The 22,102-nt window shown below is 44.4% G+C and overlaps 1 pseudogene; it reads left to right on the top strand.

Moving 5' to 3' along the window:
• Positions 1 to 910: 910 nt before the first annotated feature.
• On the top strand, positions 911 to 1,881 carry LOC144249584 (olfactory receptor 11L1-like; annotated as a pseudogene).
• Positions 1,882 to 22,102: the final 20,221 nt, after the last annotated feature.

The raw sequence follows: 22,102 nt of genomic DNA, 5'->3' as shown, positions 1-22,102 counted from the left end.
CTGGACAAAGCAAGCAGAGGAGCTGGGGGTGGTGGTGGTCACATCTGTGATCCCAGCTTCTCGGAGGCAGAGGCAGGAGGGTGGCAAGTGCAAGGCCAGCCTGGGCAACTGGTGAGACCCTGTCTAAAATCAAAAGGGCTGGGGTGGAGCTCAGTGGTAGAGCACTTGCCTTGCACGAGTGAAGCCCGGGTTCAACCCCCACTACAACAAGCAAACACACAAACCAACTCATAAATGAAGCAGAGGACTAAGGGCCACTGAAGAAAGGAACAGTCTCCACCAGGGAAGGAGTCCATGGGGGTGGGCAGCCCATGGAGGCAGCACAGCTGGATCTTTGATGTGTGCTTCACCTATCGTTTACAGAGAGTAAAAACCAGGCTTTTGGCAAACTGGAACAACTCTAGCAGAGAGGTGGCCACTGCTGGCCAGGAGAGGGTGAGCTGGAAACCTACAGCACCTCCCAGCGTGGGGGAGGACACAGCCCAAGTGAGGGACTAGCTGAGACCCATGCACACCACTCTTTCGGGGTACAGATAAACGGTAGGTGGGGGTGTTAGTGGCCTAAGCTTGCACATGCTCCCATGGGGACCCCAGGCTTCTGGTCAAGAGACAAGGCCATGCTGAGGTTTGAAAACAGAACACATTTGCAATCCTCACTGAGGAGATGGAGGAGTGACTGGGTCAGGAGGAGTGACTGGGTCAGGAAGCCTGGAGCCATTGATATTCAGATCCAAATGTGGTCAAATAAAAGGAGCATGGGATTGTGCATTTGAACCTCCCAAGAGCAGCACTTGCAAACCTAAAACAAAACAAAAAAGCCCTGAAGGTCCAAACACCAGTGGTCATAATATTCTTGTCCTCGCACCCTGTGCTTATCATACATGTTTTCTGCACTCCCTGCCCCCAGATGATGCAAGCCCCAAATGTGTCTGCAGTCACCGAGTTTCAGCTGCTCGGATTCCGGACCCTTCAGGAGTGGCAGACCCTGCTCTTCACCATTTTCCTACTCATCTACATCCTGACCCTCACCGGGAACATCGTCATCGTCGCAGTGGTGAGCCAGGACCCGCGCCTGCACTCCCCCATGTACACGTTCCTCCAGCACCTCTCTTTTCTGGAGATCTGGTACACGTCCACCATCGTGCCCCTTCTCCTGGCCAACCTGGCCTCCTGGGGCCGGGCCATCTCCTTCTCCGCCTGTATGGCGCAGCTCTACTTCTTCGTGTTCTCTGGGGCTACTGAGTGTTTCCTCCTGGCCATGATGGCCTACGACCGGTACCTGGCCATCTGCAATCCACTGCACTACCCCTTCCTCATGAGCCCTGACACCTGCAGGCACCTGGTGGCCCTCTGCTGGTTGACAGGGGTGGGCACAGGCTTTCTGCCATCCATGATGATTTCCCAGCTGGACTTCTGTGGGCCCAACCAGATCAACCACTTCTTCTGTGACCTCCCGCCGCTCATGCAACTCTCCTGCTCCAGTGCCCACGTCACCGAGATGGCCATCTCTGTCCTGTCAGTCGCAGTGCTGTGCGTCTGTTTTCTCCTGACCCTTGTGTCCTATGTCTTCATTGTGTCCTCCATATTGAGGATCCCTTCAGCTTCTGGACGAGGAAGACCTTCTCCACCTGTGGGTCCCACCTGGCTGTTGTCACCATCTACTATGGGACCATGATCTCCATGTATGTGCGCCCCAGTGCCCACCTGTCACCCGAAATCAACAAGATCATCTCTGTCTTCTACACCGTGGTCACACCACTGATGAACCCAGTCATCTACAGCTTGAGGAACAAAGACTTCAAGGAGGCTGTTAGAAAAGCTATCAGAAGGCAGCGCAGCCGCTGTGGAGTCGGAGTGAGAGGACAGGTCTTCATTAGGTAGGGAGAGTCTGCAGGCAGCAGCTCCTGGGGCCAGGCAGGACCAGGACTCTGGCTTCGGAGCCCAGGCTGAGCATCCCCGCTAGTGTGCAGAGGATCCTGCAGCTGTAAGGAATCAGTGACTTGAGGTCCCCCGCCCAGGAGACGTCAGAAGATGGGCTTCTGTGTGGGGACCTTCTGTCCTCAGGCATGTTTTCTCTTCTGCTGGGAATCTGCAGTCTCAGCGCCTGGTGATGGCATGCGTGGCCTGAACCCAGAGGAACAAAGACTGTTAGAAAAGCCCTGAGAAGGCAGCTTGCCACTTGGCCACTGGGCCCTGAGGGATTCCCTTGCATTTGCACAGCATAGGGACAGGCAGTTCTAATCTCTTACACATTGTTGGGAAACTGGCCTTGCACACCTCAAACCTGATGTATGACAGCTGTGGCAAGAATGAATGAAAAAGCAAACCAAGACTTTGGAATTGTGTTTTGTCCTCCATCATCTCCTAGTGATAATGAAGCCAGATTTAAAGTTAGGTAGTCAGTGTAGTTAGGTAAATCGGGTCTAATATCGAGTGAAATCTAAAATGGAGGCCATGCTGGGAATGACTCAGGGAAAACAGGACAAGGCCCTAAGCCAAAGTCCACCTGGAAGAAATGTTAATGAGCAGCCCCCAACAGATTTGAAGACAGCCCATCCCAAAGAAATGTTAATGAAGCCCAGGATACAGCCCCCAACAGACTTGGAGATAGCTCATCCCAAAGAAATGTTAATGAACAGCAAACTTGACTCCGAAATGCCCAGATTACTTCTTTGGCCCACCTGTGTCCCACCCCTCGGGCCTTCCAACCTACATTCCTGAAAGAACTATAAAAAGGGGAGACAACTGCACTTCCACGGATTCCAGCTCTTGGGTCCCCTTCTTCCTCCGGGAGAAGTCTTTTCTTCTGTCCTTTAATAAATTTCTAATTTCTACTCTGACCTTGCCTCGGCGTGTGCTTCTTTGGTGTTATTCTTCAACATCGGGGAGCAAGAACTCGTCACCAGTCAACAGCAGTAACAATAAGAGAACAAATAAGGATTTTTAAAGTGCTAAGCATTTGTCTTGGATAAGCTAGACTTCTAATATTTTCTGTTTAATGAAATTCCAGGGAAGGAAGGAAGGGGGTAGAGGGATTGGAAGACTGGAGTCAGGCCCTGTGGCATAATACAAATTTCTTTCACAAGTTCCTTTGCTCATCCAGGATTTAGGAGATCTCTGCCACTCCCCCCCCACACACACACACCCTGACAGATTCCATTCCTTAATTCCACAAATACTTTAATCCCCTGAAGTAGGAGGTCTCCTGCTGCAGTCTGCAGTGCCTGGAGATACAAGATATAGAAAAGGCTAGGAAGATTGGCCTCGATGAAGCCTAATTCCAGAAGGCAAGAGGGCTTGAGCCCTATAGAGAATAAGGATGTGCTTCTGTTTCTGTAAACACTGGAACAGAGAGTAGGCTGGGCTTGAAGGCAGACCAGCAAGGCCTGCATCAGCTGGGGGTTAGGGAAGCTCTGCCCACCTAGTGCTCAACCTTCACTGCTGGGAGGAGGAGAGCAGAAGTGGACAGAGAAGTCCAGGCATGCAGGACAGAAGAGGGAGGCAGAGTGACTGGGGAGGTGGACAGAGGTCAGCCTGGGGAGGGGTAGAGCCTTGTTCCTGTGGATCATTAGTAACCCTGTAGAGGTTTTGAATTTACACTAAGAGAAATGATTGATTATTGGAGGGTACTAAATATAGAACTGAAGATGAAGTTTGCGTTTACAACTATTTAAAAACTATTTAAAGAAAAGACAGAGAAAGAACTGTTGGGTTAATGCAGCAGCTCATGGGGTAGAGGAAGTTGGTTTGATTTTAGATTTGTTAATGAAATCCATATAAGCAGGTTCCTTCAGGAGAGTGCAACCAAAAAATCAAGAGAGCAAAGACAGAGCAGAGCAAAGGAATGGAAAATACAAAAAGGTGGGAGGAGGAACCCCAAGTAGTAGAAGATGCCCGGAGGAGGCTGAGCTAGCTGAGGAGCTGGTGGCTCAGGGGCGGAGCTGGCAGGAGGAAGGGACAGCAGGGAAGCTGGAGCCAGAGGGTTGCACTTTGCCTGACCCAGAGCACTGCTGTCCCTTGAGGGCAGTGTCTTTGTCATGCAGAGGGTGATACCACAGGGGGCAGTGCCCAAGAGAATGCTCAGTGTTAGACCACAACGCAAGAAAAGACCACTGACTCCAATTAAAATCAAATTAAAGCAAGCTTATTATTTCGACCGGCCAGGCTGCCTTGCCCCTCAAAATCGTGGGAGCCAAGGACAGCCCCGAGGCTTCTTTGTGGCCCAGTTTTATAGCCCAAAAAGTTACACAAAATGGGGGGGGGGTTACAGATAACAACATTCTGAAGAGCATAACACAAGTTTACATTTTTGCTGGCCCCGGCATCAGAATTTATGGAGATCTTAGAGACTCAGAGAGGGTCGTTGTCTGGCCAGGGAGGGCCAGAATTTATGAGGCGTCACTAAAGTTTAGGAAAGGGTTGTTATATGGTCAGGGAAAACCGGACTTGGGTGAGTTCAGGGCACGGGCAGGCATTCCAATCAGCTTTACAACATCAACTAATGGCCAGGCCATACAGACATCCTGATATTTTTACAGAAAACAGAAATGAATCCTTCATAACTTGTGACAAGCTGGCTTCTAATCTAATGAGATAATTAGGCTAGGTATATCATTCCCCCCTTTTCTGATGTGTCCCTTTCAAATCTTTGATAGGGAGCAACCAGTAATGTCAGCAACATATGTTAATACTGTCGGTGGTACATAACAGAATTGAGTTGTAGCCCCATAAACCTGAGCACATAGTTAATAATGCATGGGACAATAACTAATAGGAGAAGAATACAAATTATAGGACCTGCAAGAGAAGTTAACCATGGAAACCAGTTTTTTAGGTCTGGCCAAAAGTTGTCCATTTGAATCTTGTTTATTTCCTTTTTCATTTCATCTATCTGTTGTTGAATAACATTAGAATAGTCAGTAATATTAAAACAGCACATGCCTGGGAATTGTTGGCAGCCCAAATGATGTTTCAGTAGCAGAAAGTCAGTAGCTGCTCTATTTTGTAGTACTGAGGTTCGGAGTTCTTTCATCTCTTGATTAATTTCTGCTAAAACTTGTGCTGTAAGGTTAGCTGTTTTGCTAAAACTACAGGCTAATTTAGTGATTTCTCTTTGAATTCCTACCATTAGTCCCGGGACTGGTAGAATGAAAGCTGCTGCAATTGCAACGTCTAGTGGATCCAGGAGGATTACATTGTCATTGCAATTGGGGGGCAGACTTCGGATAACTCGGTGGGGAGCTGCCAGGGATGGCAGTAAAGGAAAAATCCTCCCAACAGAGCAGATTCCAGAGAAATTGGTAGGCAACGCTTGGAAGGTTGTCTTATTACAGAGAAAAACCCATCCTGTAGGAAGTCGTTTGCCATTGGGTAGGGAGATATATTGTTCAATAGAACAATTTGGTGGGGATCGAGGAAGGGTGCAGTCTATGCATAAACAATGTTTCTGGACGATTAGTGAAGCCAGCAAGGCTGACTCTGTATGAGACACAGGCCAGTTTTGCTGTGTAACTCTATCCCCAGTCACCTTAACATAGTCATCATATTTTATAGACAGGCCCATAAGATTATTAGCTAACAATTGATGGACTGAGCTTCCTTCTTGTATGCAGAAGGAACTTTTGTTCATAGTATCAACAGCCAATTGTAGCCAGAAGTTCTGGTTATTTACAGACTCTAGGGGGCTCACAGAAACATCCACATTTAAAGTGGCACTTGAATAGACAGTATCCACCAGGGCTCCCTTTTTAAGCTTAACACAGGAATATTGCCCTGAATCTCGTGGGTGAGCTGAGTATTTATAGATTCCAAAGTTTATATTACCTCTTTGGGACTGATCTGTGAGGTTTCTCCATGGTCCCTCCCTGAACACCTGACTAAAAACTTCTTGGTTATCTTTATACCATCTGATAGGGCCAATTATTGGATCCTGACAGGAGTAAGTGCAATTTAATATTAGTGGGGATCCTGCAATGGCAGGTCCTACCTGGGTTATAGAAGGGGTGCAAGGCTCGTTGAAACTGGCATAGCTAAAACCCAAGAATACATATATACTACAACAAGTGGAAAATCATTAGCATAATGTTTACAATGACAAGGAAAAAATGAGAAGTTAATGACAAAACATTAACCCTTAGAAATTTTAATTTTAAAGGGTCCACGTTTAGTCACTTTCCACCTTTGGTTGCTTGATTTTCCTCCAGTGGGTTCTGCAGGTGCCTTCTTAAGCTGTGAATGGTGAATCCATGCAGGAATGCCAGCAACTTTGACGGCAGTGGGAGTGCGGAGAATCACGATGTAAGGGCCTTTCCACCTGGGTTCAAGACTGTTGGTTTTTAACCGTCTTATCAGCACAGCGTCTCCAGGCTGGAATGAATGATCAGGCGATCTGTGTCCAATGGGTTGAGCAGCCTGGACCTGAGGAAAGATCTTATCCATGATTAGTTGTAACCCTTTAAGTGCCTCTGAGACTGGAATGTCTCCCAGCAGATCTAGATGTATTCTGGGAACCACAGGCGGTGGCCGCCCATAAATTATTTCATAAGGGGTAAATTTTTCCCGATAAGGAGTACAACGGGCCCTCAGCAGGGCAAAAGGCAGGAGATCAACCCAGTTACCACCAGTCTCAAGAATTAATTTAGTCAGTGTTTCCTTCAATGTTCTATTCATCCTTTCTACTTTCCCTGAGCTTTGAGGATGATACATACAGCGTAATTTCCAGTTTATATTAAGGGCCTTTGAAATCAATCGAGATAATTTGGCTGTGAAGGCCGGGCCATTGTCAGACCCCAAAATTAGAGGGAGGCCAAATCTAGGAACAATCTCAGTTATTAGCTTTTTAACTACTATTTGTGCTGTTTCCGTCCGGGTTGGAAAAGCCTCTACCCAGCCTGAGACAGTATCAACAAAGACTAACAAGTATTTATATCCATATAGTCCAGGTTTAATTTCAGTGAAGTCTAGTTCCCAAAATTCACCAGGTACAGTACCTTGACTTCTGTTTCCTTGTGGAAGTTGGTTCCTTTTAGCGTTTACCTGTGCACATGTCATGCATCGATTTGAGATATCTTGAAGCATCTCTCGATGTCCTGGTAGCCAGACATAGGGTGAGATCAATTCTGACATCTTCTTGGGGGATAAATGCATGGCTTGATGAAGATTAGTTAACCATTTTCTCCCTAGTATCTTAGGTATGCAGATTTTTTTATCTGGGAGGGTCCACCAGCCATGACAGTTTTGCTGGGCCCCCATTGAGGAGTATGAGTTTATTTCTTCTGTAGTATATGACGGGGCCTCTTCCCAAAATTTAACTGGAAATTTTGGATAATTGGAGAGTTCTAGGACAGCTTGGTATTTTGGCTCTCCAAGGGCTATTTCCCTGGCTGTTTGATCTGCCAGGTTGTTACCCTGGGTCTGAGGACTATCGTCTTTGCGGTGTCCAGGCCAGTGGATAATAGCCAATTTGTCTGGTAACCAAATTGCCTCCAGTAGTTCAAGAATTTCTTGTTTATTTTTGATGGTCTTGCCATCTGAGGTTAGAAGTCCCCTTTGTTTATATATTTGTCCATGCACATGTGCCGTAGCAAAGGCATAACGGCTGTCTGTGTAGATATTCACCCGTTTTCCTTTTGCCCATCTCAATGCCTGTGTCACAGCAATGATTTCTGCTTTCTGGGCTGATGAGCCCCTGGGCAGAGCCTGGGCCCAAATAACTTCTTTTTGACCTGTGACTACAGCTGCCCCTGCATACCTTATTCCATCCCGGACATAGCTGCTGCCATCGGTGTAAAGGTCTGCGTCTCTGATGGTGAGAGGAATGTCAGTCAGGTCTAGTCGAGTACCTTGGATGACATCCAGCATCTCTGAACAGTCATGAATTGGCTCCTCTGGATTGCTGTCCGGCAGCAGAGTTGCTGGATTGATGGCCAGGGATTTACTGAAGGTTAATCTGTCTTTATCTAGGAGTAGAGCTTGATATTGAGTGAGGCGCGCATTTGACATCCAATGATTTGTGGCATCCCTCAATAGAGCTTCCACTGCATGAGGGGCAGTCACAGTTAGAGTCTGCCCTAGGGTAAGCTTGTCTGTTTCCTTCACCAGAAGTGCAGTAGCCGCTATGGCTCGTAAACAAGGGGGCCATCCTGACACTACTGGATCCAGCCTTTTTGAAATGTAGGCAATAGGCCTTTTCCATGGCCCTAGATTTTGGGTAAGAACCCCTTTTGCAATGCCCTTTCTCTCATGAACATACAGATGGAAGGGCTTAGAGATATCAGGGAGGGTTAGGGCTGGAGCCTGTGCCAGGGCCTTTTTTAGATTTTTAAAAGCTAAGTCATTTTCTTCAGTCCAAACTAAGGGTGAGTTGCCCCCTGCAGTTGCAGTATATAAAGGCTTGGCAATCTCAGCAAATCCAGGTATCCAAAGACGGCAGTACCCAACTGCCCCCAGGAACTCCCTAACTTGCCTTTTAGTAGTTGGGATTGGGATCTTCATTATGGCCTCTATGCGGGCTTGGGATAGCAGCCTTTTCCCTTCCCTCAGTTCATATCCTAGATAAGTAACTCGAGGAGAACAGATTTGTGCTTTCTTTTTGGAGACTCGGTACCCCAGTTGAGCCAAGGTTCTCAGTAAACCCTGGGTGGCCCTTAAACAGTCCCTTTCATCCCTTGCTGCTAGTAAAAGATCATCCACATATTGGAGCAAGGTTATCTCGGGGTACTCACTGCGGAAGAGGCTCAGATCTTTGTTGAGTGCTTCATCAAAGATGGTGGGGGAGTTCTTAAATCCTTGAGGTAGTCGAGTCCAGGTTAGTTGTCCTGATATCCCCTGTTCCAGGTCAGTCCATTCAAATGCAAAGATGGGCTGACTCAGTTTTGACAAAGGAATGGAGAAAAATGCATCTTTCAGATCTAATACAGTGTAGACTGTATGTTCTGGTGGCAACATACTGAGCAAGGTATAAGGGTTTGGGACGGCTGGGTGTACAGTTTCCACCCGTTTGTTTACTTCTCTTAAGTCCTGTACTGGTCTGTAATCATGAGTCCCAGGCTTTTGGACCGGCAGCAAAGGGGTGTTCCAGGTTGACTGGCATCTAATTAGTATTCCCTCTTTTAGGAGACGTCTGATGTGAATTTTGACACCTTCTCTGGCTTCAGAGCTAATGGGGTATTGTCTAACCCGAATGGGCATAGCCCCAGAGGTTAGTTGGACTACGACTTGTGGCACATGTTTAGCTAACCCCGGAGGATTATCTTCAGCCCAAACTGCAGGAATTTCTTGGATTAATAGTTTTTTCCACTTTCCCTCTGAAGCTTGGATAGGATTTTGAGAAAGCAGATATTCCTCACTTAATGGGCATGTTATAGTTAAGGCTCTTGTAGGACTCCCCAATTGTAGTGTAGGCATCTCCCCTGAAAATGATATAGTTGCCTGAAGTTTGCTTAGAAGGTCCCGCCCCAGCAATGGGAAAGGGCATTCAGGGATAACAATGAAAGAGTGAGTCACTGTTCCTTGTCCTACATCAACAGTCCGATCTGTGGTCCATCTATAATTTTTAATTTCTCCTGTTGCCCCTTGTACTTCCATAGTTTCATTAGAGAGGGGTCCTAGGGGCTTCTGTAACACCGAATATGAAGCTCCTGTATCCACCAAGAAATTTACAGGTTGGCTCCCAATTGTGAAGGTTACCATTGGCTCTCGGGAGCCTAGTTTGAAAGAGCCATGGTCCCCCTATTCTTCTAAAGTTAGAGCCGGTTGTGGCTGAGGGGCTCTGGTCTGCAGCGGGGGAAAGTCTTTTCGATTTCGTTGGGGGCACTGATTTTTCCAGTGTCCATGTTCCCGGCAATAAGCACACTGATCTATTTGGAGGGGAGTCCTTCTTTTGCCCCTGCCATGTGCCGCCTGCATCTGTCTGGAATTAAAAACTTCGGGAGACCTTAGTGCAGCTACTGTGGCCCGATTTACTTTCCTTATCAGTAGATCATCCTGGCTCTCTCTGTTTTCGAACACCTTTTGGGCTATCTCCAATAATTCTGACCTATTCTTCCCTGCAAAGCCATCTATCTTTTGAATCTTTTTACGGATGTCTGGGGCTGACTGAGCTACAAAAGCCAGGTTAATCGCCTTCAGATTTGTCGGGTCCTCAGGATCTATAGGAGTATATAGACGGTATGCCTCTAGGAGCCGTTCGAGAAACGCTGAAGGCGATTCGTCTGGGTTTTGTTTCACCTCTGCTACTTTAGAAAGATTGGTGGGCTTGCGAGCTGCCCTCCTAAGACCCTCTAATAGAGCCTGGTGGTAATCGCTGAGTGCTCTCCTACCTTCCGCCGTTCCATAATCCCAGTCTGGTCTTCTTTTAGGTAAAGCCAAGTTGATTACTTCCGTTTTCTCGTCATGCGTAAGAGAGTTTATTCCAGGCAGCGCTTTAGCTGCTTCTGCCAGGATTCGCTCCCTTTCCTCCGTAGTGAAAAGGGTATGCAGAATCTGTTGGCAGTCATCCCAGGTGGGGAGATGATTAAAAAAGACAGAATCAACCAGGGAAATCAGGGAACTAGGATCCACACTAAACGGGGGATTCTGGTTTTTCCAATTGTAGAGATCAGTTGTGGAAAATGGTACATATATGTAACGACCTTCTGGAACCTGGCGGAGAGGAAGGACAGGGGCGGGAGTCACCTCTTCCTCTGGGATAGAAATAGAAACAGTGCCTGCGGGTCTGCCTGGGGAGGGGATCGAATCAGGCCTTCCATAGGGGCGACCCTGTCGGGTATGAGGAGGGGATGGAACAGGGGCTGGCTTATTTGGGGAAGTGATAGCAGAAGGAGTGGTGGAATGAGGTAGTTGCAGCGGCTCAGGGGAGGGGCAGGGAGGCGGTGGTGCAGTTTTTGCAGCTGTCTCCATTGTTCCCGCACCAGCAGCAGGGAGATAAAGAGGAGCCCCAGTGTGGGGGGGGGGGGGAGGAGGAAATCCTCCTGAGCGTCCTGTAAAACAGGGCTCTTAATTGAGGGCTCCTGGGAAGTTTTTTTTGGTCACAATCAGGGCCTGCCCTCCCTGTCCATTCCGGACCATACAAACCTTCATCCAAGGGGGTGGATTAGTTGTTGCTTCTGCCCAGGGTAGGATATATCCTATTTGATCTGGGTGGCCGGGGTTGCCAAGAGTGGTATTAGTTACAGCCCATGCCACCTGGGGATCAAAGGTGCCCTCAGGGGGCCAGCCGACTCCAAAAGTGGGCCATTCTGCCTCACAGAAAGTTCGGAGGCGATTCTTGGTGATGGGATAATCATAGCTCTGCTTAACAAAAGAGGGGTAAAGTTTATCAAAATTCCTTAAAACACAGTTCAAAGGGCTATCAGGCTTACTTGCTTTATTACCCATTTTGATGTCCACTTTCCTTAAGTTTCACCACAGAAGTCACACAACAAAAGACAGAAAAAACATATAGAACACAGAACAAAACACAAGGAAACACAAACCCGGCACCGAAACAGAAAAACAGAGGAGCAATGCAACGTCTTGCCAAAGCTCCGGGGTAGGAGTGCGTGCGTGCCCGTCGGCACCTCTCTACCCTTCCAGAGGAATTCCCTACAGAACAGAACAGAAGACAGAACGATTTCTCGTTACTGTCCGGACAGGAGTATATGTGAGCCTCGCCAGGCCACCTCTCTGTCTTCAGAAGAGATCTCCCTTAACCAGATATCAGATGTTATAAAGGCGCCACTTACCTATGGAGGCCTCCTCCACCAGATGCTTGCTAATTGTTTTAGTGCGGCAGTTCACTCCAGCTCTCCGAGGACCAAAGGCTCACCCTGGGGCCTTGGAACGTCTCAAGGTGCGCACCCCCTAGAGTGGCTCTCCAGCCCGGAGCCCGGGAGCGAAGGTCCGACTTCAGAATTTCCAGCAGCCTGATATTGCAGTATGGTCCTGCAGTTTGATCTCGCTGGGGAACTCCAAAATGTTAGACCACGACGCAAGAAAAGACCACTGACTCCAATTAAAATCAAATTAAAGCAAGCTTATTATTTCGACCGGCCAGGCTGCCTTGCCCCTCAAAATCGTGGGAGCCAAGGACAGCCCCGAGGCTTCTTTGTGGCCCAGTTTTATAGCCCAAAAAGTTACACAAAATGGGGGGGGGGTTACAGATAACAACATTCTGAAGAGCATAACACAAGTTTACATTTTTGCTGGCCCCGGCATCAGAATTTATGGAGATCTTAGAGACTCAGAGAGGGTCGTTGTCTGGCCAGGGAGGGCCAGAATTTATGAGGCGTCACTAAAGTTTAGGAAAGGGTTGTTATATGGTCAGGGAAAACCGGACTTGGGTGAGTTCAGGGCACGGGCAGGCATTCCAATCAGCTTTACAACATCAACTAATGGCCAGGCCATACAGACATCCTGATATTTTTACAGAAAACAGAAATGAATCCTTCATAACTTGTGACAAGCTGGCTTCTAATCTAATGAGATAATTAGGCTAGGTATATCACTCAGGAGGGAAGGGAGCAGCTGTGTTTGCAAACAGTTTTCCTGAAGGGTAGTGTTGAAGGGGTGAGAGCCAAATATCTCAAGGGAGGTGTAGTTGTGTTTTTATAAATTGTAAGATGTTAGCACCTGGGTTGATTCCAACGCAGGTGGGGAAGGCCATTAGTGTACAAAAGCCTGAGAGGTCTCTAGTATAAGCAGCACCTGAAAGCCTGGGATTGGGCAGGACAGTTTCCAGGACAAGTGTGAAGTGGCAGTGCTCAGAGGGAGAGAACTTGGTTCAGCCTCCAGGGGCAGAAGGCAGAGGTCTTCCTTGGATGAGGTCTTAGAAATGGAGATAGGATTGGGCACTTTCACCTGAGGGCTCATCTGCTTTTTTTTTTTTTAATTGTTGTGTCAATTTTTATTGAGATACAATTAACATACAGTAAGATTTACTTTTTTGTGTATGTGGTGCTGAAGCCAGATTTAAAGTTAGGTAGTCAGTGTAGTTAGGTAAATCGGGTCTAATATCGAGTGAAATCTAAAATGGAGGCCATGCTGGGAATGACTCAGGGAAAACAGGACAACTCATGGAATGTTAATAAAGTTCCGAAAAGGCCCTAGGCCAAAGTCCACCTGGAAGAAATGTTAATGAACATCCCCCAACAGATTTGAAGACAGCCCATCCCAAAGAAATGTTAATGAAGCCCAGGATACAGCCCCCAACAGATTTGGAGATAGCTCATCCCAAAGAAATGTTAATGAACAGCAAACTTGACTCGGAAATGACCAGATTACTTCTTTGGCCCACCTGTGTCCCACCCCTCGGGCCTTCCAACCTACATTCCATTACTGAAAGAACTATAAAAAGGGGAGACAACTGCACTTCCAGGGATTCCACCTTCTGGGTCCCCTTCTTCCTCCGGGAGAAGTCTTTTCTTCTGTCCTTTAATAAATTTCTAATTTCTACTCTGACCTTGCCTCGGCGTGTGCTTCTTTGGTGTTATTCTTCAACATCGGGGAGCAAGAACTCGTCACAGGTCAACAGCGGTAACAGTGCTGGGGATTGAACCCAGGGCCTTGTGCATTCGAGGCAAGCACTCTACCAACTGAGCTGTATCCCCAGCCCTATCCTGCTTATGTTTATGACAAGGTCGGTGGCGCCTATGTGCCACAGACAGCAGCACCCTCCGGCTTGAAGGGAGGGCTACAGGTGCCCCAGACCCAGTTTGCCCAGTGAAGGTGGTATCATTCGTTCATGTGGCACTGCCTGTGGGTTCAGCACCTTAGGATTATGGTGAAAGTCAGGGTTCATCCTGGGTTGAGGCTGAGCTTCTGGGCACAGCTGGAGACGGAACAAGAAAGGGAAGGACTTCAAGTCAGTGATGACCAAGAAGATAAATGAAGAGTCAGTTAGTAAGCAAAGCCAAGGATAGAAATCCAAAGCAAAAACTAAAGGCAGGTCTAACCAGGTTACCCAAGCTACCTGGATTGACAGGAAGTGATACTTAGGGGTCTGGTGTCTTCCATCAGTAACTTAAGGCATTGTCTGGCTTGGAGTGAATGCAGAGCCAAAGGTGTGGCTGCTGGAACATTGAGGTGCTGGGCATAGTGAAGTGGGGAGGGGTCAGTCCCTGCAGGGCTCCTGGCTGTGAGAAGACCTGCCTTAGAGTCATTTGCAAATGAGAGGGAGCAGCCCAGGGCAAAGGGGTTGATCTTAATCTGGAAAGACAGCTTCTTGTACTTAGGAGCAAGATTCTCCAAGGAAGAGGTTTTCAAAAGGGAGTGTGGGAGGACACCCGGGACTAAGCAGGGTACAGCAAGGACTTCCTCAGGCTCCTCAGCCACTCCTGAGAAAGAAGGAGTCCTAGAGTTCAGCTTTCCATTGGACGGGGTGGGCGCGATGGGGTCAGGCATGCAGCCCTGCCCTCTGCCCAGCAGTGGCCTTGCCTGGAGTGCCCTCCAGGCTGTGCAAGGCCACTGGGGCGCAGCAGCTGTCACTCCGCCCCACACCTCGCTCCTGCTTCAGTGGCTTGTGCAAGTGCCAGCTCACGGAGTCCGGTCTTTGGTGGGAGATGGTTTAATGGAACTGAAGTTCAGCGCAATTTATTCCTCAGTTACTTTTCCAAAGATCACTGGACCATTGTACAGTGTTATATGAGTAATAATATGTGTTTTAAAATTATTATTTATTTTGATTCTCAGTTGTTGACTAAATAAATGTATCAACTTTTTAAGGTGTCATTTCAGATACCTGAAGTGTTTCTGTCATAGGTACAACATAGATAGGAGTTAGAATAAAGCTCACCCCATGCTGAAAATAATTCCTGTGACTGTGAGCCTTACTAATGCCTAAAGGATGCTTCAGTTCTCTGACTGTGATGTAACAAACTGAATCACGTGGGTACATTACCTATTGTGCACATAGAATGGAAAGAATGCATTTATTATATGAATACCATTCTTTTGGTTAAGTTGTCAACATGACCAACAATTTAATGATGGTGTAGAAAAGGAAAATTGACATTCAATTTCCTGATGAATAGATAAACTATTCCATTTTCATGAAAATCACCTCTATTTTCCATTTACTTCTGAACCACCAAGTGACTGATAAACTCAGCCTAATTCCATTTTAAGATTGGGATCCATCTCCTCACAAATTCATGAAAAGTTCATTTCTGTTTTACTATAAATTCCTGAGATTTCTCAACTTGTTTGGAATGCCTGCCCATGCCTTGAACTCATCCATGCCTGGGTCTCCCTGACCAGATAGCAACCCTCTCTTAAACCTCAGCAGTACCTCATAAATTCTGATATTGGGATCTGAATTTATTCCCTACCTTGAAATGTTAAGCCATGCAGATCATTGTATTATGCTTGTCAAAATCCTGTTTGCTATAAGTTCTCAAGACACCTCCCTTTGCAACTTTTTGTGCTATAAAATTTTTCTGGAGAGCTGGGGTGCTGATCTCTAGCCCAGGGTTGGGAGAGAGAGTCCTGGCCTGCTTTCTTTGTGTACACAATATAAACTTGCTTAATTTGATTTAAAATTGGAATCAGTGGTCTTTTCTTTGCTGAGTGGTTCAACAGTGAAAAAGAGTTTATGATCAAAATAGAGGAAAATGACTGCCTGATCTTAGAGTCTAAATGGCATGTGAATCCACATTCTTTCCTGGGTTTGTAATCGTTTACCCTCTTCACATGTTTGCTGTTGTTTTAACCAAAAATCTATTTATAACCTTTCTTTCCCATCTCTAAATCTGTATGATGCCTCAAGGAATAGCTCCAAATGTGTATAGCGCTCTCTCTCTCTCTCTCTCTCTCTCTCTCTCTCTCTCTCTCTCTCTCTCTCTCTCTCTTTCTTTCCCAGGAATCGAACTCAGGGACACTCTAGGACTGACCCACGTTCTCAGGGAATGGCCATTTCACAGCCCACAAGTTCACTAGTTATCACTGCTCAGCCACTGCAGATGCAGGAAGAGCAAGTGAGGGTCCAGGGTGTAGTGGTTTCTGTGGTCTGGCACAACCCAAAAACATCTGGTCAGAATGCCATGGGCCCAGTGCCCTCCACAGTTGCCCAGCTCTGTTCTGGGCTCTGAGCCAAAGTGCAGTCACTCCATGATCTCAGTTTAGATTAAAGAAGAATATGGCTTCTATGCTCTATGAGATAATTATTAGTCTGAATTTTGGAATAACCTTCCCTTTGCTTAATTTTGCTGATTTCACTATCTATGTATGCCTAAGCAGAATATTATATATATATAGAATTCCCCACTTTAGAAACTCTTATAAATAAATTTACATTTCCTTACCCTTTTTAATTACAGTTCTTTTTTTTTTTTTTGATAGTTACTCATGTGGGCTGGGGATGTGGCTCAAGTGGTAGCGTGCTCGCCTGGCATGCGTGAGGCACTGGGTTCGATCCTCAACACCACATAAAAATAAAATAAACATATTGTGTCCACCTAAAACTAACTAAATAAATAAAATATTTTTTTAAAAAAAAGATAGTTACTCATGTGTAGAAGTGAAACTAATTTCTTTTTTTCACTGGTGTACACAATTCCATTTTAATACTATAATTTTTTTTCTCCATTCTAAGGAGAAGAGGGTAATCTGGATAATATTGTAGTTCTATTTTCTCTTTAACTTTTGAGGAAACTTCATGTTGTTTTCCATTGGAATGGAGAAGCTGGTAAAGGACTAGCAAGACAAAGCAACAAAACAGAAATATATCCACTTTTATATGTCCAAAGTATTATTATTATTATTATTATTATTATTATCATCATCATCATCATCATCATTATTATTATTATGTACTGGGGATAGATTCCAGGGGTGCTTCACCACTGAGCTATACCCCAGTCCTTTTTACTATGTAGCTTTTTTTGGCTATTATTTCATAAAATAATAAGTTTAATTGAAAATGAGAGAAATTAGAAACCTGTGTACTACTTGTAGAATGTAAAATTTTGAAGCACTTATGGAAAACAATTTGAGGGTTGCTGAGAAAAATGAAAATTTAAAATACACCCTATGATCCAGCAATTTCACTCTGGATGGTTTCTGGATCATGGCTTCAACCAACTTCACACTGAAAATATATTTTAGAGATTGCATTTGTAATGAACGCATATAGACTTTTCTCTTATTATTCCCTAAACTAAGGTAGCATTTACATTGTATTAAGTATTATATAATCTAGAGTTGATGTGCGCAGTGTCTGCAGAATATGTGTAAGTTATATGCAAATGCTATGCTTTTTTTTTTGGTAAAGGACTTGAGAATCAGTAAATTTTGGTGTCTTTGGGGCAAAAGTCAATCCTCTGTGAATACCAAGGTTAAAAGTAAAAAAGAAAAAAAGTCGTCCAACTTATGAAATACATATACCCTTAAACTTTACTAGAGGAAAATATCTTTTGAAGTAATTAATAAAAATATTTAAAAGATGTGTAGGCATTCTCATTTTTGTTTTGTCCATTTAAGAAAAATGTTACCTGTGAGGGGAAAAAAAAATGTGATTCAACTTAAAATTGAAAGAGACTCTTCTCAATTACATATACATTAGCTCCATATGTGAAATAGTTTAGATGCCTAAATACTTATAGCAGTTTTATATACTTAATTTTTAGGAAGATATATTTGTTACAACATTTGCAATTTTGATGTTTCAAGGAGCCAGATGCCAATTATTCTGATATTGCTGAAATTAGAGGCAGACTTCGGAGATAATTCCAAAATCAGCAACTGGGTTTTTCCATCTTTCATCAAAAAACCACTCTGTGTCACTTTCATACTGGATGGACCAGGTGATGCAGCCTACAGGACACTGCTCGAGTAAACACAAACAAGATAGCTAGAGCAGAGTGAGGACCCGGAGCACACTCCATACCATCATTTTCATCTGTTACTAAATGCAAAGGAAGTGTTCTGTGCTGAATTTTGTAAGTTCATAAAAGAAGAGAAATACGCAATTTAACCAAGTAGACAACTTTTCAGACTTTTATTACCACTCTCGGCAATTGAAACTCCTCTTTTTAGGCCAGGTAGTACACTGAGAGTAATTTGGGGTTCCGTCCATATTTTAGGTACATGCGAAGCCCTGGGAACATGACATCCATAGCTATCTTAGTGTTACCTGGATCCAGGGCCCTCCAGCTGCTTCTCCAGTGAAAGACCTCTGGTTTCTTCCAAAGACATTCAATGTTGAAACACTCCAAGCATCTGGATTTATTCTTCAGTTAGGAGCTTCATTGGATTTTCACATGTGATGTCGCCAGAGAACAAGGGAAACAGGTTGTGTGTCTAGTTTATGATGCCTCCTGCAGCAGGTATCTCAGTGCTGCAGAAACATGAACATAAATGCTGGGCCCAAACTCCAATCTAGTGGGTTCCTTTTGCAGTGGCTGCATCTGGACATCTGTTGAGAGCTGTGCTGCCACCTTGTTGATCGTAAATGACACCATGTTACATATGCAAGTGCACACTGACATCATGACATCATGTCCTGCTCTTGTGGTCCATGCTTTAGCCAGGGGAAGCCCCAAGTAAATGGTGCTAAAAGGACAATTTGTCTGACTGCTGCATGTATCATAGTTGAAATTGATGCTTCCATGGAATTAAAATTCTTCTTTCTAGACCAGGCACTGTGCACATAATAATTTAGAGGTTCTATCCATTCTAGGTAAGTATGAAGCCCCAAGGACCTAATGTCACCACTTAAAGACAGCCCACATCCAAGGGATGACTGTGGCAGTTTTAAGGGTGTGGAAACCTGGGTGTGGAACCAGAGGCCTGAATAAAATCACACTAAAACTGAATGTCCTTGGAAGGCTGAGGCAGGAGGATTGCAAGTTCAAAGCCAGCGTCAGCAAAAGTGAGGTGCTAAGCAACTCAGTGAGACACTGTCTCTAAATGAAATTCAAAATAGGGCTGGGGATGGGGCTCAGTGGTCGAGTGCCACTGAGCTCAATTCTTTATACCCACTCTCCCCCCACAACAAAAAACAAAACTGAATGTTAGACTGGCCATGGACAATATGTGGATGTGGAAAATGCAAAGAATTTTTCAAATAACTCTGTTCCTGGAACCACAGCAAATTTAAACAAGGCCAAAAAAGTATAATTGTGGGAAGATATGGAGGGAAGCCAGCTTCTTTAAGTACCATATGTGGGAAACTTTCTGCATTAATTAATGATTACATGGTTTTCCCAGAAATCTTTATTTTTTTTTAAATACCTGGTGTTGAACTCAGGGGCACTCTACCACTGAGCCACATCCCAGCCCTATTTTGTATTTTATTTTTAGAGATAGTGTCTCACTGGAGTTGCTTAGTGCCTTGCCATTGGTGAGGCTGGCTTTGAACTTGTGATCCTCCTTCCTTACCCTCCCAAGCTGCTGGAATTATAGGTGTGCACTACCACATCTAGCATAATAGGGAAGAAATTTCTTAGTTTTGGGCTCAACATTCTCACATATATAAATAAAAGAGAATTTTCAAGGTTTAAACACAGGTTTAATCATTTCACAGTATGTTCATATATAAAAGCATCAAGTTGTGTACAGTAAATTTCTACAATTTCACTTGTCAAGTGTGATATTCAAGCTGGGGAAGGATGAATTCTGAAACATTTTATTAAAAACAAAAATATTTTATTGAAAATAAAAGGAGGGAAGAGATACACGATTTCTTGTGACTAAACATAGTTACTCTTTGGGAAGAAGATGATTACTTCTAATTTGTAGTGCAATGCTGTCAGAGACTTCTTTCTTCTTTGCTTCTAAGTATTAAGACATATCAAACTCTTACTTGATTAGAACCCACAACAAAGAACTGATTAAGACCATATATTTTACACACACACACACACACACACACACACACACACACACACACACACTATATCTGTCCTCTTTGTATGCTAGAGAGAAAAAAATTAATGGGCTTTTAACTTTCTTAATGTAATTAATAAATAAACAAATTTACTTGATTATTCAGCTCATCTCAACTGGTCAAATTGATTCTGTTTAAAGTTGCAGGTATCCCATTTAGACCCCTAAAAAGTCATCTTCGTTTATGTGTTGGGAATGATGAGTCAAAATCAAGAAGCACCTTCTGCTGTGATCTCATTAAAATTCTGGGAGCACTGAGAGCATCCTTGAACCTGAAGTCACTCAGGGAACTGACTTCTCCCTGTGCTACCCTCCCATAAACACACCTTTCCCTCTACCCACTTCTTGTCTGTTTTCCAGGAACAGACTGATTTGCAAAATTGTTTCAATTTTCACACACTCATCTTATCAGTAACCAATCTAAGGTTTACTTTTCATGTAGTTTCAGGGTCTGGTCTAATCAAAACTGAAGAGTGAACTAATTAAGTCTTTGCATGATAAAGTGCAAAATTTAGTCAAATTCAGGTAGTTTTGCAAAGTTTTTTTTTTAACATAAATTATCATGCAAGTATTAAATGGATGTATTTTGTGTTTCTTATGTGAAACCAGAAAACTAATGAGCAGAGTGAATCACTGAGAAATAGGTGAATCCATGCTGTTGGGATTTTTCATTTAGAAGTAGCTAAACATTTAATACTATTGAATTTAAGATGAAACATGGGGATCTATAATTATGGGCTCTCTTAAAATGTCATCTTTCAGTCAGGGTTATTATTAGTTTATATTAAACCAAGTCTATGAGTTCACAGTTAATTTGGTGCTTTGTGAAATTCATTTCACCTAACACATAATTAAATCAAACAGAAATGCCACAATGTTTTCACTGTGAGTTTGTTGACTCTAGGTTGGGTTGTGTGTGTGTGATGCTGGGGATTAGAACTCAGGGCCTTGTGCATGCAAGGCAAGCACTCTACCAACTGAGCTATATCCCCAGCCCAACTCTAGGTTTATTTACCCCCTACCACAGTCTCATATAAAATTTCTGCTTTTTTTCTTTGCACAATGTAAGTAATTGGGAAACTTTATTAAAACCATAAAATGATCAATTTGCAATGAATTAAGAGTAATGCAGTTATTAAATTCAAGATGAATAAAACAGACAGTAATGCTTACTAACTTTGGTTTGAGTCAGGATTTAATAGGCCTCTGATTTTATACACAGTGTTTTTCCTCAGGATTGTTCACTGGCTAGGCAATGCACTTGAGAGCAAGAAGAGATGTCATGTTCAACTGTATCAGTAAGATGGCAAGGCTCTGGGTCACCACAGAAACATTGTTGCTTTCAACAAAAGCCATAGACATATAGCTACTGTAAAATGAAAGCATACAATTGGGGACACACAAAACCATGTTTGTACAATGTTGCAATGGAGGCATAGATGTATCAATGAAGAACCTACTGTCTCATTCCATCTTAATATTTGCTTCTTTTTTCTCTTGTGGCATTGCATATAAAATATATTAAAATTTATGGCAGAGGAACAAGTCCAGATTCTTGGGTATTTTAGTATTAAATGTCTTCAAAAGAAATCTATGTCCATCTGAATAGGGATGTGTGTGGGCTCTATCTCATTCAGTGAGGAGATCCACGGAACAGGGTAGAGGAGAGTGTGGCTGCAGAGTCGCTAATCAAGATCTTTGCAGACCAATCAGGGAGCAGGTCTGATTTTATTGTGCAGTTACCATGTATATATACTCAGGGAGCAGCTAAGCAGATCTCAGGCAGCCACCAATGCAATGCAACTGTCCTTGTAGTGACCAGTGGAGGAGCCGGCTGTGGAGCAAGCACAGCAACTGCAACAGGAGGCCAAACGCCCAGGGCTGTGCCTTCCTTCCGTTTGCCACTAACTGGCCAAGCTTGGGGGAGTGGCCTGCCACTCAGACACCCTTAATAGACGCCAGGTATGCAGTACTCTATGCACTTGTTCCCACAGGGATGAACTGTTATGATCAGCTAGTTATCCCCAGGGTACAGATGTGCATGGGTTAACTAGACACATTTTAAGTTCTTTGGATCTTATATTTAGTCACCTTATATTTAGAGCCTCATTTTTTTTTAGTACACTACCTGGCCCTAGAAAACAATATCCACTTCAACAGGAACATCAGCTCCCAAGAGTGGTCAGTAAAGTCCATCTAAAATGATGTCTATGTAAGCTAGGTATATAGCACAGGCCTGTAA

The sequence above is a fragment of the Urocitellus parryii genome, chromosome 1 (genome assembly GCF_045843805.1).
Source record: "Urocitellus parryii isolate mUroPar1 chromosome 1, mUroPar1.hap1, whole genome shotgun sequence".
Taxonomy (NCBI): Eukaryota; Metazoa; Chordata; class Mammalia; order Rodentia; family Sciuridae; genus Urocitellus; species Urocitellus parryii.
This window is presented reverse-complemented; position numbering and strand designations above follow the sequence as displayed.